The sequence below is a fragment of the Lichenostomus cassidix genome, chromosome Z, assembly GCF_008360975.1.
Source record: "Lichenostomus cassidix isolate B80296 chromosome Z, HeHo_3.0, whole genome shotgun sequence".
NCBI classification, from domain to species: domain Eukaryota; kingdom Metazoa; phylum Chordata; class Aves; order Passeriformes; family Meliphagidae; genus Lichenostomus; species Lichenostomus cassidix.
In genome coordinates this window covers 1,310,269-1,326,613 of record NC_139511.1, presented here as the reverse complement: position 1 = coordinate 1,326,613, position 16,345 = coordinate 1,310,269, and the positions used below count along the sequence as shown (strand labels likewise).

The following is a 16,345-nucleotide window of genomic DNA, read 5'->3' as shown; positions in this document are numbered from 1 at the left end:
CCATCCATCCATCCATCATCCATCCATCCATCATCCATCCATCCATCCCTGATCCATCCATCCATCCCCTACTTGGATGGAGAAACAAAGCCCCTGGTGTTGCATTGTCTCATCTCTGCCTGAACAGCACGTGGCAATTGCACAGCTCATAACAAATAATTTGGCTTGTAAAAACATGAGTTTCCAGAAGCTCAAGTCATTCTACCCCAATATATGAATTAAGAGAACAATATAATTATGAGAGCGCAATACAAACCACATAAACCAAATTCTAGTCCCTAGGCTGAGAGTTATGAAAGACTCCTGAACTGGAAAGGAAACAGCAGATTTGCTAAGGGTTGAATCAGAGTGGGGGGAAAATTAAATGATAGATACTATGAGTTGTAAAAGAGCAAGAGTAGCTCTTTTGTCAACAAAGAACTTGGAAGACCAAAGCAGACTGCCAGAAACACTCAAGAAGTATTTCGCAGTCCTTTGAAGTGCCACATTTAATAGTTTCTTATCAGCTGAAGCTGAACCCCAGGAAAGACAAGAGCAGCATTTGGATGTTGCAGCTGCCTCAGAAGGTGACCCAGAAGGTTTCTCTCTCTGAAAAGAGCCATTGTGCTGTGGCTGTGTGCAGAGACCTCGCTGCTGTCTCAGGAGACATGAAAACCAGACACCAAGGAAGAGCTGTGCAAGCTGCAGAGAAAATGGGATGCTCAACATATATTTTTGTGTCGCACTCAGAGTCACAGAGCCCATTAGAGCAGCCGTGTAGCTGCTGACAAGTAGTTTAGGCTGAATATTGACACAGACCTATATCTTCTAACACCAGCAGAAACATGGCTCACAATTGCAGTGCCTGAAACTGAGGAAATGCTGCCTGGCAAAGGAAAATGCCAAAATGTTTTCAGCATCTCATGACGAAGGTAAAAGCTGCACAGCAAAGTCACAAGTTGCATGAGGAAGGCAGGAAGAGTAGGACACTTTGGTGACCAGCTGCCAGGCTGAGTGGAGTGATGATGCATTTTGTAACCAAAATCATAGCAGAATTGAATCAGTGCCACCAGAGGAGATGTCACAGAGCTGTCACAGCCTGTGGTGTCCTGTGACTGAGGTGACTCAGGGGTGACCCAACTTGCACCAAAGGAAAACTTCACCCCAGCCTGCCTGCAGGACACAGGGCACCAAGAAATGAAACAGAAACAAGTCTGTGTCATGAAACATTGATGGTGTAAAGGTATTCCAGCTTTGCTGCTTTGAGAATGAACACTCAGTTTTAGGAGTTCCTTGCAGCTTTAGAAAAACAGGCTAATGAAACCTGCAAAATTTCCACTCACAAATGTTTGCAGCTGCCTGAGAGGTGTGCTCTTCTGACCCTCAGCAAAGGAGAAAGATGTTCTTCTTAGCTCTGAGGCCTATTTCCCTTAATTTCTGCTTCCTACTTCCATGCAGGAATTTGCTTTACTCTCTTTTGGGGCATTGCTTCATCTCATTGCCTGCAGGGAACCTCCAGCACACATGGAGACATCCCCAGCCTCATGCACATAGCTGAGAATGAGCACCTAAAGGAACAGGAGGTGGTGAATATAAAAACTGTCTTGCAGAGAAACTTATTTCTAAGCAAATTGTTCCTGTTTCACAAGAGAGAGTGACAATTCTCTCTTTCTTGGTAAATGGAGCAGAGAATTTACTCAGAAAAAGCCCAAGTTTAATTCAAAGTTTCGTCTTGAATGCTAAAGCAGGAGTCTCAAACAAAATACATAACAAGATAAATATAAATGAATAGGGGGTTGATTTCTTTTTCTTTTCCCCCCAGTGGAAAAAAACCCAAAAAACAATAGCATCTCTTAATTAAATACTGATGTTTTTCCTCCCTTTTTATTTACTGTGGTTTCTTGAGATCCTGGGGTATTTTGACTGCAGACAAATCTCTGGTTTATAGGGTAAACCACATATCAGGGCTGCCATCAAACCCCACCTCCAGCCCCTCTGTGCTCTGGGTGTCTGGAGAAGCCCAGGTGTTCCCCAGGGACCAAACTGCAGATGTGGAATTGCTTCCTGCAGGGCATGAGCTGATGATTCCCTCCACTCTGGGCAAGCATTTGGGATTTTTTGCTGCTGCTCAGAGGTCAATTTTCCCAGGCAGTGTTTGGAGCAGAGCAGACCTGCTTTGAGGAGCAGCCCAGGGCTGAGCTGTGCTCTCTGATTGTTGTTTGAGTGCTCAGCAGACCACACCAGTGGGAAAGGACGTGTGACACAGCCAGAGCCACCCTCCCGCCCCAAAAGCAGCCAAAAACCACCCTGGCAGAGCCCCAGCTCCACGCCAGCTCCATGATTTTAATCTCTTGGGTGAAATCAGGGGCTGACAGCTTGACACACGGAGTCAAAACAAAGCAACAAAAAGCCAGGAAGGGCAGCCTTAATTGTGCCACAGCCACCGGGAAAAAGAGCAGAGAAGTGATGAGAGCAAGGTGGTTTCAGGGCTCGCTGTGTTGCCTTTTTCAGCCCAGAAATGGGACTCAGGATAATTTTAGTATAGGAGGTAACATAAAAGTGGATCTTTCTTGCAGCTCCAGGGGAAGTTATGGAAAAATATTCACAACAGTCCATCCCCGGAAGGCTGAATACAGTTTGATAGGTTTTAGGACAAAATAAGCGGAATTGATCAAAAGCACCAATTCAGAGGACATCACAAGTGGTGATGTGATTCCCCCCAAGTTAAGCCCCTTCCCTTCTCTGGAGCCTCCCAGCCCTGTTACTAATTGGACTTGTTGATGACAGCATCTCTTGAAGATTTTGCTCCCCACCTTGGCTCCCAGGAAGAAGCAAGTTAGGAGAGAGGCCTCGTACCCCCCGGGCCTTGGAGCTCTGCAATGGCTTTGGTCTTTCTAGCTGGGAGACAGGGTAGGCAACAGTAGTGGCAAGGTTACAAATATGGAAAAGGAAAAAAGGCAAAGATCATCCAGCATCAGTGGTACCCATGCCTCAGGCAAGGTGAAAAGACAGCTAGCCTGTGTGCATCTTTCACAAAAAAACTCCATCTGAGTGAAAACACAAGGAAATGAAGAATGAATCTCCCAGCCTTGAATTCAAGACTCCAACCTGCAAAGGTTTTTGTTATTAAACAGGAAGCTCCTCCCCAGCTCCCAGTGGAGCTGCTGCTGGTGACCTGAGTGACACCTGTCCATCATTTTGGGACACAGGAGGGGAAGGGACCTCCCCAGACTGACTCAGCACTGCAAGCAGAGGCGCAGTGAGACAATTCCACCATGCCTGCCAACTCTGGCAGTGGGGGTTTTTATATGGATGGCTATTCATTAAAATCTGGACCAGGACCAAGCAGATGCAGATGGAAATGGAAATGCCTTTTTTTTACCCTCATGGACCTGTTCCAAACCTGAGCTCTAGGTTCCAGTATATACCCTCTCACCAGCAGGTTCCCAAAGAAAAAGAATGGCTTACAACAGTTTTATAAAACCCAGCTGTTTAGAAAACTCAGATCCCCCAAACCTATGGATAACAGCCCAAATAACATATGTTTTTTCACTAGTGACAATACACAATAGGCAGAGATAACCAAGAATACTGCACTGTGTAGTAGTTCATTTATGAGTGAACTTTTAAACCCAATTCCCTGTTTTGTTACACAAGCTAAACACAGCTATTACACTCCAGAATTACCTGATATCAAGTTATCCCAATGAGAATTGGCACAGAACAGCAAACAGACAGATGCTCTTCCCTATGAAAGGTCTGACATGAAGCAAGAGTAAATGTTAACTCCTTGCTTGAATGTTGAACTTCCTTCCCCAGCTGCAGAAAGCAGAAATGGCAGCAACTGGAAACCAGGGGAAAAGTCATAATTTTCTTTTTTATTTTTCATCTTTATTTTGGAGACCTTGTCTATCTCTTTGGTTGGCTTCATGTGGTAGTTCAGGATTCCTACTCCCTGCAGGATAATAAACATGTTCAAGGCAATAAATATCCAGCAAAGACAAGTTAGACACATGTTTTATAAGGAAACTTCATGCTTGATTGAGGTTTTTCTGTGTCAGTAGAAATCAGAATAGCGACTTTCACACAGCCCACCAAATAATGATCAAATTGAGGAAAAAAAGGCCAGAAAATGATAGATTTGGCGATCCCTGGAACAGTCAGACATGAGGCTAAAAGGCTCATTAAACACATTTCTCCAAAGAAAGGTGAAAGTGCGTTAAAAGCACCAGGGTTTCAAGATAATTAGTGTGTCTTTTTAACGGGGAAAATCCTCATCACAATATTTAAACGCAGGAGGAACACACACCCCAGCATGCTGCCCTGCATCCTCACGCAGCACCGACATTACCCAGCGGCTCTCCTCTCTCTGTGCTCTGAAAGAGTCTAATGAGCCACAAAGTGTGCTTTGCTCTCTTCATGGATCACGAGAGGGAAAGTCCTGGGGTAGAAAGGGCTTGTGTTGTTGCTGGCGCTGCGAATTGGGCCCTCAGGGGTGCATTTTCACTGCAGCTCCTGCGGGTTTGGCTGCTGGAGTCCCATTGATGGTGATGGCACTCTGCTGCTAAAACCCCACCGAGCACTTATAAATGTGTCCCTCGGTGGCTGTAAAGCATCCTTGTCTCTTCAAATAAAGCTGACCAGCCCGGTCTGGAGGTGGTTCCTGTCCCAGCCAGGTCTGGAGCGCTCTGAGGGTTTGGGGAGATGTTGTGGAGCAGAAAGGTCTAGCAGAGTGAGGAATTTGAGAAAGGCCTAGCAGAGTGAGGCCTTGCTGCCCTGGTAAAATCCTTGCTCACTGCTGTTACCTTGGCTAACTAGGAAAGCATTCTGGGAGTGAGTCAGCTAAACTAGAGGTGAAAAACATGTTACACAATTGTAAAACAATTATCAGAACCAAGAAGTGTTGGTTACACCGGAGGCCTGCTCCCATCATGGTCTGTGATGGTTGGTTGAGCACATTTGTTGTGCCTCACAAGTATATAAACTCACAACAAACTAACAGTTTAAGAACCCTGGATTATTGCAATAAAGTGTCTTTGCCACACCATCATGGAGATTGTGTGTTTAACGCCACAGGGAGAGCACAGGAATGAGTTTGGGAGCTGCTGCACCTCTCCCTCCAGTGGTGCTCCTCATGAGCTGAACTTTCAGCCCAGTCTTCTGGGTCAATGTAGTCATAAATGCTGTAAGAAATTATAGGAGATGATGGCAAGCTCCTTCCTACTGGTCAAATTCCAGTTTCCGGAAGTGCCACTCACTCTGGGTACAGCACAAGTAAAATTCCAGAGGACCACAGAAAATACGAGCAGAAACAAAATAGTGTCCCCATCCTCTCCTTCACATCGTGGTGGGACGAGGGGAGTTTGATAAAATCTGTCCTTTTGCAGAAGTTTGGCACACTGAAATGTCTGAGAGCAACCTGAACTTGAGCAGTCCCATTCAGGCTTGCAAAAACTTTTTAAAATTGTTATTTACCTTGACATTTAACCAGGAATTAAAGCCCAGCTATTTGTCTGCTTTCCAGTTTGTCATCAGAGCCTATAATAGCCAGGATATGAGACAGGTTAATAATATTTTCAGTGTTAATTGTGTGCTTCTCAGAAGGGCAAACCATCTCAGAGTACAGACACTTATAAACTGCTCCATATGGTATAAGGTGTGTGAGTCCATCCTGTATTTTAGACCAATTTAAGGTTCTCATGCAGTGCTAAGGCCTGAAAGTAGTTGGAAAGACACAAGATCTCAAAAAAAAAAAAAATTAAAATCACATTTGAGGGAATACTGAGGAGCAGGATAGGGAGGGAAGAAGAGATAGTGATGCTGGTATTAGGATAGTGGGATTTTCTTAATTGCCCATTTGTCAAGTTAATATGCACAGAAATGTCCACATGGGGTACAGAGTATGGAAATGTCTGCTGCAGCCTGCAGTGACACAGCTCATTAGCCCACGGTGAGTATCAGTCACTGCTTCCAGGACAGCATAATTGGGATTTAAAGCTGGAAGGGATCCTTGCTGGAAGAGCAGGGCAAGGTGTCTCTAAAGGGGAAGGAGAGCACCCTAAGGGATCTCAGGCTGAGTGCAAGGAGCACAAGAGGGAAACTCCAGTGCCCTGTGACACTGGGATGGAAGGAGCAGAGGGCAGCAATGGGGGATGGAGAGGCAGATGGGCTGAAAGCCCCTCAGGGTCTCAGTCCAGCTGCACAGTCTGGGGCATATCTTATACCTCCATCCCTCCTGGCTGTGCTGTTGTTTCAGCTTTCTTCGACGTGACACAATCCACAGAAGAGCAATCAGGAGTTGAGACCTTGATCAGGCTCAGAGCATGTGTGAGAGTCACCCAGGCTGAGCTTAAACGTTTGGAGTGCAGGGAAATCCAGGGCTTTCCCCGACAGCCAGGCAGGCTTCAGTTCCAGGAGGCATTTGTCGAAGCTTCAGCTCCCAGCAGTGAATCCTGCTGCTCCCATCAGCCCAGCTCCACTGGGACACAGCCAGCAGCAGCTGGAAGGCTGGAACTCCAGGCAGGAACAGGACTGACCCTTCACCATGCTGGAACATCCTTGGCAAGGCACAGGGCTCCCTAAAGGGGTGCCTGGCCATACTCTCTGAATTTCAACACCCTTTTAGTGGAAAAGATGGTCCAGTGTTAATAAGAGCTGGACCTAAATGCAGGGAGTAGTACTAAAAACTCATTTAATTTAAAATTAACTCATTGCAGTCTGCATTGTAACTAGAGGCAAACTATAATCTGTACATTGCCTTTACTTTCAGACTTCCCAAACATGAAATGTTTAATTGTGGAAGTTTATCACTGTGTTAAATGAATCTTCCATCTCAGATTGACAAAGAAGATGCATATTTTTTCAAACAGTTGCCATTGTGGTCCTTCCCATTCTGTGTCTGCACAAACACTGATATTTCTGGTCACTTTATTCAGCTGAGGATCTGCCAAGTAGCATCACTTTAATAAAAGCAAAGATTATTTTTTAACTCAGATGACTCAATTCTGTGCATGGCAGGGAAGGAAGGAAGGAAGGAAGGAAGGAAGGAAGGAAGGAAGGAAGGAAGGAAGGAAGGAAGGAAGGAAGGAAGGAAGGAAGGAAGGAAGGAAGGAAAGGAAGGAAGGAAGGAAGGAAGGAAGGAAGGAAGGACGGAAGGAAGGAAGGAAGGAAGGAAGGAAGGAAGGAAGGAAGGAAGGAAGGAAGGAAGGAAGGAAGGAAGGAAGGAAGGAAGGAAGGAAGGAAGGAAGGAAGGAAGGAAGGAAGGAAGGAAGGAAGGAAGGAAGGAAGGAAGGAAGGAAGGAAGGAAGGAAGGAAGGAGAGAGAAGAAAGAACCATGTTTTGTGTGGTAATGCACAGGATTTCCTTAAGTGAAAACATCCTAGCCATGGAAATCTGATTCCTACAAACATTTTTGCATTTCTTAAAAATCAGATTTAAAAGAAATCATTGTTTGTTCACTTTAACTGGTTAATTGTATTTTAATTTGGTAATTGAAAGCAGATCCCCAGTGCCTTAACTCCTCTATAAGCACAGCAAATATAGTGGAACAGGAGATGCACTTCTAAGCTCCAGATGTATCTCACAAGGAATTTCCAGTCATTTCTCAGATAGATGCTTAGTTCATTTGATGTAAATGAATATTTATCCTTCACAGAGATGATTTTTTTTTCTGGCAGTGGCTATAGTAACTCTTTAGACATTTATTGAACAAAATTTGTTGCTGTTTAACCTCTGTTGCAAACCTGAGGCTCAGAGCAGCAGAGCCAAAGGCTGGCTATGGGTCAAAAACCTTTGGAGTGCACTCGAGAGAAATATCTGGAGTACCTGGGGTCAGCTGCAGAAAACTCATACAATATTTATATTTTGCCATGGTGTCAGCAAAAAAACACATGGCAAACTGAGGAATTTCCAAAGAGCTTTGCTGTGCATTTGCTTACTCCCAAACTGAAATCTGTGCTGGGGACCAAACCCAAGATGAGTGGCTTATGAGAAGCCTTGGTAAGTTAAAGGATCTAGTGTGGCTTTTTGAACAGAAATTTGAAATGTATCCCTGTGAGCAATTTCCAGCACATCAAGTGTATATTTGTGAGGGTTTGGCTTTTTTTTTTTTTTTCATTTGCTTAAATCCGTAAGTGAAAAGGCAGAATTTGATTAAGGTTTGCTTTTGAAAAATGCCATAAAACCTGATTATTTTTCAAAGATCCAGGGGATGTGATGGGTCAGGAGCAGCAGCTCTGCTGCAGACAAGCCCATGGCACCTGGGGGATGAAATCCTTCCTGTGCCAGTGAGAAAATCCCATGTTTCCTAAACTGAGGGATGTGATGTAACAGCATAAGTTTTCCTCCCTTTGACAAGAAACCTGGACAGGAATTGTGCATCAGAGGAGAACCAGGAGGGACAACACATCCTCCCCAGGGTAATATGCCCTGTTCTTCTCAAAGCTCTCTCTTTGTTTGCCCCAACATAGCCCCAAATAAATGCTGCAGCCACAGTCCCTGTGGTGAGACATGAGCTTTGCAAACAGATCCTTTATTTGTTCCATAATATTATTTATTAACAAATCCACCACTGTGGGCATGACAGGCATTCATCAAGCTGGCACTTCCTAGTTTGTTTGGGTGGTTTTTTTCCCTCTGGGTCTTCCAAAACTTTACAAGCTCTTACAGAGTGACTAAAGCACTTGGAAACTTTGTGAGACTCTTCTGGAAGAGGTATAAGAACATTATTATTCTCGGGCTGGCACAATAGTCCTGAGGTTTCCTCTTCCCCCTCCAAAGTGAGAGAACTAGCTTTGCATCCCAAAAAATTTATCTTATTTCCTGTTCCAGCCCAATCTGGAAGGCTCCTCCAGTTGTTACAGATGTTGCAGTAATCTCACTTGCAGTATTTCCAGTCAGAAAAGGCAGATGGGTCCTCCCAGTGCAGGTAAAGTATGGTCTGTTGTGTGATCTTTCCTGAAGGCAGAGGGGCAAAAGAGAGAACTTTTGGAAAATGTGGTTGAAGCAGCTTTTTGGATCAAAAGGCATGAGCTGTTTGAGCATATCCTAAAGAGATATGAAACCCCTCACCTCCTATTAAAATATTATTGTCTTATGGGAGTGAGAAACATTGTGTCCATGGGGCTTCTTTATTGTGGTTTTTATATATCTTATAATTTTGTTTCTTTATTAGGATTTTTAAAATTACTTAATAGTATTGAACAATTAATTTTATTAATTACCATTTGTTTGCCCAGCTGAGAATGGTCATAGGAGTTCTTTCTGACCTTTCAAATCAGTCTCTGCTCCCCATTCAGTCCAGATTTGTCAGAAAAAAAAGTAAATCTGAAAGTCCTCTCTCAGGTTCTGGGTGTTTAATGATGCTTAAACAGACAAACTCTACCCTGTGATGGGTTTGACTAAATCTTCCACATTTCTTGTCACAAGTGGCTGTCCAGGGATGGATGATCAGGTTCTTCCAAGGCTCTGATTTTACATTATCCCTGTACTACTGCTAGGAAGGAGTCTCACTGAGACACAACAGTCTGTGGTTAGTGGATTAATTTCTCAATTCCTTTTAAAAACAGCAAAAACATGCTGGAAAGGGATGACATCTAGAAGGTCATGATCACCAGTGAAGGGAAATTGTTAAGGATCTCCTGATGAAATGCCCCCAGTCCAAATAAAGAGCCAAAACACTCAAAACTGGAAATTCATATATGCACCCAAAAGTCAACAGTTAGAAATAGAAATATGAATATAAATATGAAATATAAATATGAACAGTTAGAAATATAAATATGTCCAATTATTGACACTGAAATGTACATTGAAAATGCACTGCAATAAAATTATTAATATTTCTTCTAAAACTTTGTAACAGGACACTTCTTGCCAGCTCCTCGGAATCTTTTTCAGTGAATACTAAATTCATAAGAAAAAATTATTTTTTCTTGCAGAATGTAATGAGAACAAGAAAGAGTGACAAAGTTATAGTCTCTTCCAGATGTGTCATTGGAAATAATAAATTTTTGGGTTGGTTTTTTCATTGTTGTTGCTGTCTAGTTTCACCTTTTCAGTGCCTGACGCACAAAGCACCCAGCAGAACAGAGCTCAACACCTGCACCTCGCTCAGCTGCAGAAAATGTTGGGCATGGATAGTGGAATGTGATCCATGAAAAACTAATCAAGGATACTCGAGCAGAGATGAGGGATAGGTTTGCTTATGATAGGCTTTTTGTTGTTGTTCAATTTTTTTAAAAATTGTTTTAAATCCATGAAGGAAGGAAGCTGTAACCTAGTCAAATCCCATTGGATTCAGAGTCTGACATCCACAGGGACCAAGACAGATCAAATGCTGGCCTTGATGCAGGTGGGTCAGTCAGGAAATACAGAGAGCTGCATGTTAATATATACAAGACACAGCAGAAGCTTCACTTCCTTTCTGGGCTGAGAAAAAAAAAAAACTGTTCAGCAGGGATTGCAGGGGTCATTTCACACAGTCAATCAAACTTTGGGATGAACTCCATCTGAAACCCAAAACTCTGTGGGTTTGCTCAGTGCAGACAGCTCTCAGAGCCATTCCCTTGGACAGGCCTTCCTCATTTCCTGTGTCACTTCTGCAGAAAAACAACAACAATCCCCAGCACAGCTCCACTGGTGAATTTAGGAGTGCCCAGCCCAAAAAACCCCCCCACCCTGGCTGCTCAATTTGTCCTCCTCAGGCTGCACTCAGATCCTCTGCAGACTCACCTGCAGCCTCCCCTTTCTCACACATGCTGGGTGCAGCCTCCTCATGCCTGAAAATCATTTTTTTGTACCTGTATCTCAGTATCCTTGAAGGCACAAACATTGGTTACAGTGTCTTCATTCCAAAATATTGACTTCTCATTTCCCTCCTTGCACCCTTCGATGGTGAAGGATGTGAAGAGACAGAAGAGCTCGTTTGAGTTCACGCCCTCATTTCTTGGCCTTTTGTCCCATCAACTTAAATTGTCTTAAGCAATGCCTCCTCTGAATGATTATTTTCAGCCTATTCTACCTCATGAGGAAGATTTTTTTTTTCCTTGATAAACATCCCAAACCCTCAATTTCTTATTTCCATCCCATTATGCTCTTATCCCCTTACACAAGCAACTTTTTGTTCCCCAACTGCATCTCAAATCCCTGTGTTCAGATACCAGTTTCATACAGAATAGCACATATTCAATTAGCTCTTTTTTTCTTCCTCTTCTGGAAAAAAAACTTTTAACCCACAGATTGACTCTGGCTGTATTAGAGGAATAAGGGAATATAAAAATGGTTTCATCTCTAACAAAGAGAAAGCCCTGCAAGAGTAACAGCAAAGAGAATCAATGTGAAAATAAGAACTTTTTGGAGTTCCTAGTCACACTAAAAAATCCCACTGATTTATGTGGAAATTATTTTCAGACTGGCTTAATTAATTTACTGATTTATTCAAGTGAGCAGCAATTTCTGAGAGCTGAGGCATTGTTGCTCTGTCAAATTTCACACACAAGAGCATTTACATGAGAAAAAAATTGGTTTCTTCACCTCTGTTGCTGGCATAAATTCAATCAGAAAACGTCAGTATTCCCTACATAAACCTTACCTCAAGCAGGATGTTTTCATCAGCTGATCTGTCCACACAGCTTGCAGTTTGGACTCCCTCAGATGCTTTTTGTTTATGTCTCAGTTTCTCACTCACCTGTGACAGAAGGCATCACTAAAACTTCTCAGAGTGACAGCTTTGAGTCTGGTGCATGTGAAGGTAAAATACCAGTTTATAAATCAAATTCATAAACCAGAATTTATAAACTTAGTGCTAAGCCTGAAGGATTATGATCTGTAAATGCATTGCCAAAAGGGTGATTGTCATTATTTTATACCCTAAGTTCTAAATCTGAATGCTTTAAATCTGCCCTTTCAAAATTAACTGTTTGAGAAAACAGCTGATAAACAGGTATTAGCAAGAAACTTCAGAAAAATTGTCACACACTTTCTGTCTCTTCAGGTAAATGATAGATAAAGAAACCTATTCATCTGTTCTGATATTATTCTTAAGTGCATTTTCTCATCATCAGTGTTTTCAGTAACATTAATCAAGATTATTCTTCTTTTTCTTGAAAATAGTTCACCTAAGCCTTAGGAGCAGTGAGCTCCTTTTCAGAGCTTCTTTTGGAAAGAATGAAAGCACTTGAAACTTCAGAACCTTGACTCATTCAGAGGTTTAGTACAACACAATTTCACATTGATTCCTTTTTTCCCCCTCAGTCAAGCCAAATTTGCACTGATGTCACCTGTGGTACCTCATCAGTTGACTTAAGACACTGTGTCCTGAGATTTGTAAATATTTTCAGCTGTGTCAGACAAGTGACTTTTAGAGCAAGTGAAAAACACCCAGTGTGGCCCATCAGGAAGGTTCTTTCAGTGTGAAACTCAGACAGGGGAGAAAGGAGACCTGATACCCTGTGCTCATGATTTAGTGGTGTGAGAGAGCTCCAAACACTTCATCCTCTAAACATCACCTGTCTCCCTCCAGCCGTCTTTGCTTTTGAAAGCCTCCTACAGTCTGCCAGCTTCCCAGCCAGACAAGCCAACACAACAAGTGAGGAATTTAGGAAAAAGCTGATTTTAACATTTTTGCAGTGGTCTTTTCTGCTGTGGTTGTGTGTGGCTTTAGCGAGGACAGCTCTGGCTGCTTGGATTAATCCCAGACAGAGCAGCTGAGGTTGAAGAAAACACTCCCAAAAAGCACATCCACATATTCCTCCTTCCCTCCCAGCTTTGCCCTGCTCTGTAAATCAAGGAAGAAACAAACCAGATCCCCTCAGCCTTTTGCTATCAGTGCCGTGGATAATCCCCCTCTGGTAACAATCCATGTGGCCAATAATCAATCAAAGCGGGGGGATTAGCAGCAGTAAGAAAATGCACCGTGACAAAACACTTTTCCTTGCACCCTTGCTCCTGGTCAGAACATTTTCAGGACAAGCACCCACTCAGGCTAATTGCTGACAAATGTGAGATAAACAGTGTGTTATCACAGCCAGCTCCCCTCCCTTTTTAAGAGAAGGGATGCAATTAAAGCCTTAAGTATTACACAGAACGTGACATCCGTTTATTGTTCTTGTTGCACACAAATGGGGCTTTATCTCGTTTCATACGCCAGATGCTACTATGAGACACTCACATTTGAGGAGGAGGCAGGCCTGGGAAATTCTGGATGAAGAAGTTATAGGAAGGAAAAGAGATGTCTTGTTTTATTTGTGAGCTGGCGGGTGCTGTGGCAGAACCTGGCTGTGGCAAAAGGTGTGGGATGGGTCCAGGCTGTGTGGCTTGCAGACACAACAACCCACAGGCAGCAGAGCTCCCCTCCATAAATTTCTGGAAGAGCTGTGCTTGGCTGGGAAGAAACATGTAATGAGAGAGAAAAAGCCATACTGAGTGCTACCAAAAGTCCACTCAGACTCTGATCAGATAGTTTTCTTCAGTTGGCATTGCCCAGTGGTGTAAGGTGAACTCTGCAATCTAATAAGGATTAGTCAAAGGTGAAATCCTGATGTTAAGTGTTTGAACAAAGACCAGGGATATTTTCCCTGCAGTCCAGCAAACAATCAGCTGCTCCTGTGGCTGGCAGACCCTGAGCTGCCAGTGCTGTCACGACATTGTTTATTTTGTACAGCAGCATTTGCAGTCAAGTCCATTCATGGGGTCTCAGCCCATGGCCAACCACCCCACACCATCCCTGGGTTGCGTAGAAACCCCTGCAGTGCCAGGATTTCACACAGATGGGTCAGAACTCATAGTCTTGCATATATATTGGGTTGGAACTGGAGGATCTTTAAGGTCCCTTCCCACCCAAACCATTCTGTGACTCTGCAGCTCCTGTGGACAAACCCACCAGGCCATTAGGAACACTGAAAAGGGGAATTTACCCACATTTAGCTGTGTTAACAATAATTAAAGGAAGCAGTCTGTTCTTATGTCTCTGAAGTAATCCATCAGGAATTCTATCCTTATTTCACACAGCCTGACTCATCGCTGCCCTTAATTTCATGTATTACTAATCAGACATTAAGAAACCTGGTACCTCTAATTTTCCTTTACTTCCATAATTGCCACTCTGTGATAACAAGGAGAAAAGTGGCTAAATATTACTGAGCAGATGTGTGACAAAGGAAGTATAAACTTTTCAATGCCTTTTGCAGACTTCACGTTCTGCCTCTTGCCTTTCTTCCTCCATTCCCAGTACAGAGGAGCCCTCAGCAAAGCAGGAGGATTGGGTCATCTGTTCTAAGTCTGGCAACACACCTTCTATATCTATTTATTTAGTATTAGACACAATGTACTTTTTAATATGCATGTGGTCTTCTCATGCACCAAAAAAATGCTACTTTATAGCTGTATTTTACACCAACTTAGCCAACCATTAATAGCAAACTTATTTTTGCAGGCAGAAGAGCATAGTTATTTAAAATTTAACCCTCATTGGACTTAACATTTGGAGGAGTCCACTATTTTATAGCAAGTTATGGAAGATGTTTAAAGTAAAATGATACAATTGAAATCCTTAGAACTATGTGGCTGACGGATTCCAGAGTGGACACTCCCAAAATAAATTTAAAAAACCTTCTGAGGGGATCATAGGCAAATAGGAGATGTGCCCAAGAGATATGTTTGAGTTCCTGTGGCCTCTGAACATAATGATGAGGCAGGGCTCATAATAGAACATCTCATGTATGGACAGCTGTCTCATGCAGCTTTTGTATCAAGCTGGGTCACGTATTTTCATTGATCAACCTCAAAAACACAGTGGAAGATCAGAGGGCTCTCTGGGAGGGACTTTTCTGCCTATCCCAGTCAGAAGATTTCTAATGAAAAAATTCTGCTTAATTCCCTTCCTCAGAGTGACACTTGCAGAGGGGAGCACACAAATTTTGGGGAAAAAACAGTGGTGATTTTAGCATAAACATCCTTCCCCTGGATCCCTGGCAGTGTCCAAGGCCAGGTTGGACAGGGTTGGAGCAGCCTGGGATAGTGGAAGGTGTCCCTGCCCATGGCAGGGGTGGAATGAGTTGAGTTTTAAGGTGTCTCCCAATCCAAACAATTCCATGCCTGTGACCTTCACTAGGATGAAACAGGTCATTATAATACCTCAGTTTCTCCAGCTGTCTGCAATTCCTGCACCAGCCTTTGGCAACGGTTGGAGAAAATCATCTCTGGTTTGCTTTAAACACTCAGAGTGAAGACCAATCCACCATCTCTTGGCTAGCTGCTTCACCTTTTTCAGTTGTTTCAGTTGATTGAGTTAATTTTTGACTCCACCAAGAAATGCTCAGGCCCTGTTTTAGGAGAAGCTTCATTATGCTTTAGGATTTTGCACAGGAAATCCTCTCTAGTAGCATAGAAAATTTGCTTTTTGAGGAATGACATCAAGCTTCACATCTCAGAGCACCAATCACTGGAATCAACCAGGAATTACCCACAGATAGATGACTGCACTTGTAATGAACTTTTCTTTCCTCTGTAACCTGTGAATATCCATGGAGTTGTGGTGGGAGCTGGCATCTCTCTCATGCCCTGGGCTCCTTTGCATGGACATGTTTCCTACAGCACAACAGCTTTTCCTCCTGTCACAGAGGAACTGAAATGCCGTGAGGTGCAGCTTGTGAAAGCAGCACACATCTGGGCCAAAACAGCTTGTGCAGATGTGGATTAAACCTGCAGCAAAACACTCAACTTTTCTACATGTAAATGTATTTAAAGCTTTAATGTCTTGAGACCCTTTCCCTTCTGATGAGCTCTTTGGGGCTGAGAAAACTGTTTGGTCCAGCAAGTTTTCCCACCAGATAATATACATCCTAAATTTAAAAAAATAAAATCGGAATCTCTGATCAGTGATTTTTTTTTTTTTTTTCACTATTGTTTGCTATGGGGATTTTTTTACCTAGTCATGGATCATCTGATCTTGCCAAACCCAGGCAGGAATTGCTCTGCTGGAAGAGAAAAGGCTTTATCTCACCCAGAAACACCTCCCTCCCTGCGAGCACAGCCAGCAGTGGCTCACCCTGGTGCTTGCAGATCACCACATATTTGTCAGGTGAGCTTCCTCTCCCTCAGGCTGAGCTCCCAGCAACACGTGGTTCGTGGTGATTAATATTGCGGAATGATATTGTGCACTAGGATTTTCTCTTCCTTCCCCCTCACCCTTGTCCGAGGCTTTCATAAATGGCAATCCTTTGTTCAACTTGCTCACCTCCTCATGCTCAGGGCAAGAATCACACATGTGCTGCTATCTCTTGACTGGGACCTAAAATGGAAGGCAAAAATTGTATTTTAGGGACACATGGTTCAATTAATGCTGCAAACTCCTTGGATGATGCTGTTT

The 16,345-nt window shown here is 43.2% G+C and overlaps 2 long non-coding RNA genes across 3 annotated transcripts in view; one reads left to right on the top strand and one right to left on the bottom strand.

The window, feature by feature from the left end:
• LOC146424213 (uncharacterized) overlaps positions 1 to 16,345 on the top strand; it is a 156,429-nt gene that overhangs the window by 127,271 nt on the left and 12,813 nt on the right. The gene's annotated exons all lie outside the window — the stretch shown is intronic.
• On the bottom strand, positions 8,457 to 15,259 carry LOC146424214 (uncharacterized). Its single transcript, XR_014846882.1, has 3 exons — positions 15,112 to 15,259; positions 11,570 to 11,713; positions 8,457 to 8,934 (listed from the first exon to the last, which is right to left on the bottom strand). It is a non-coding gene; the product is annotated as an uncharacterized LOC146424214 (long non-coding RNA).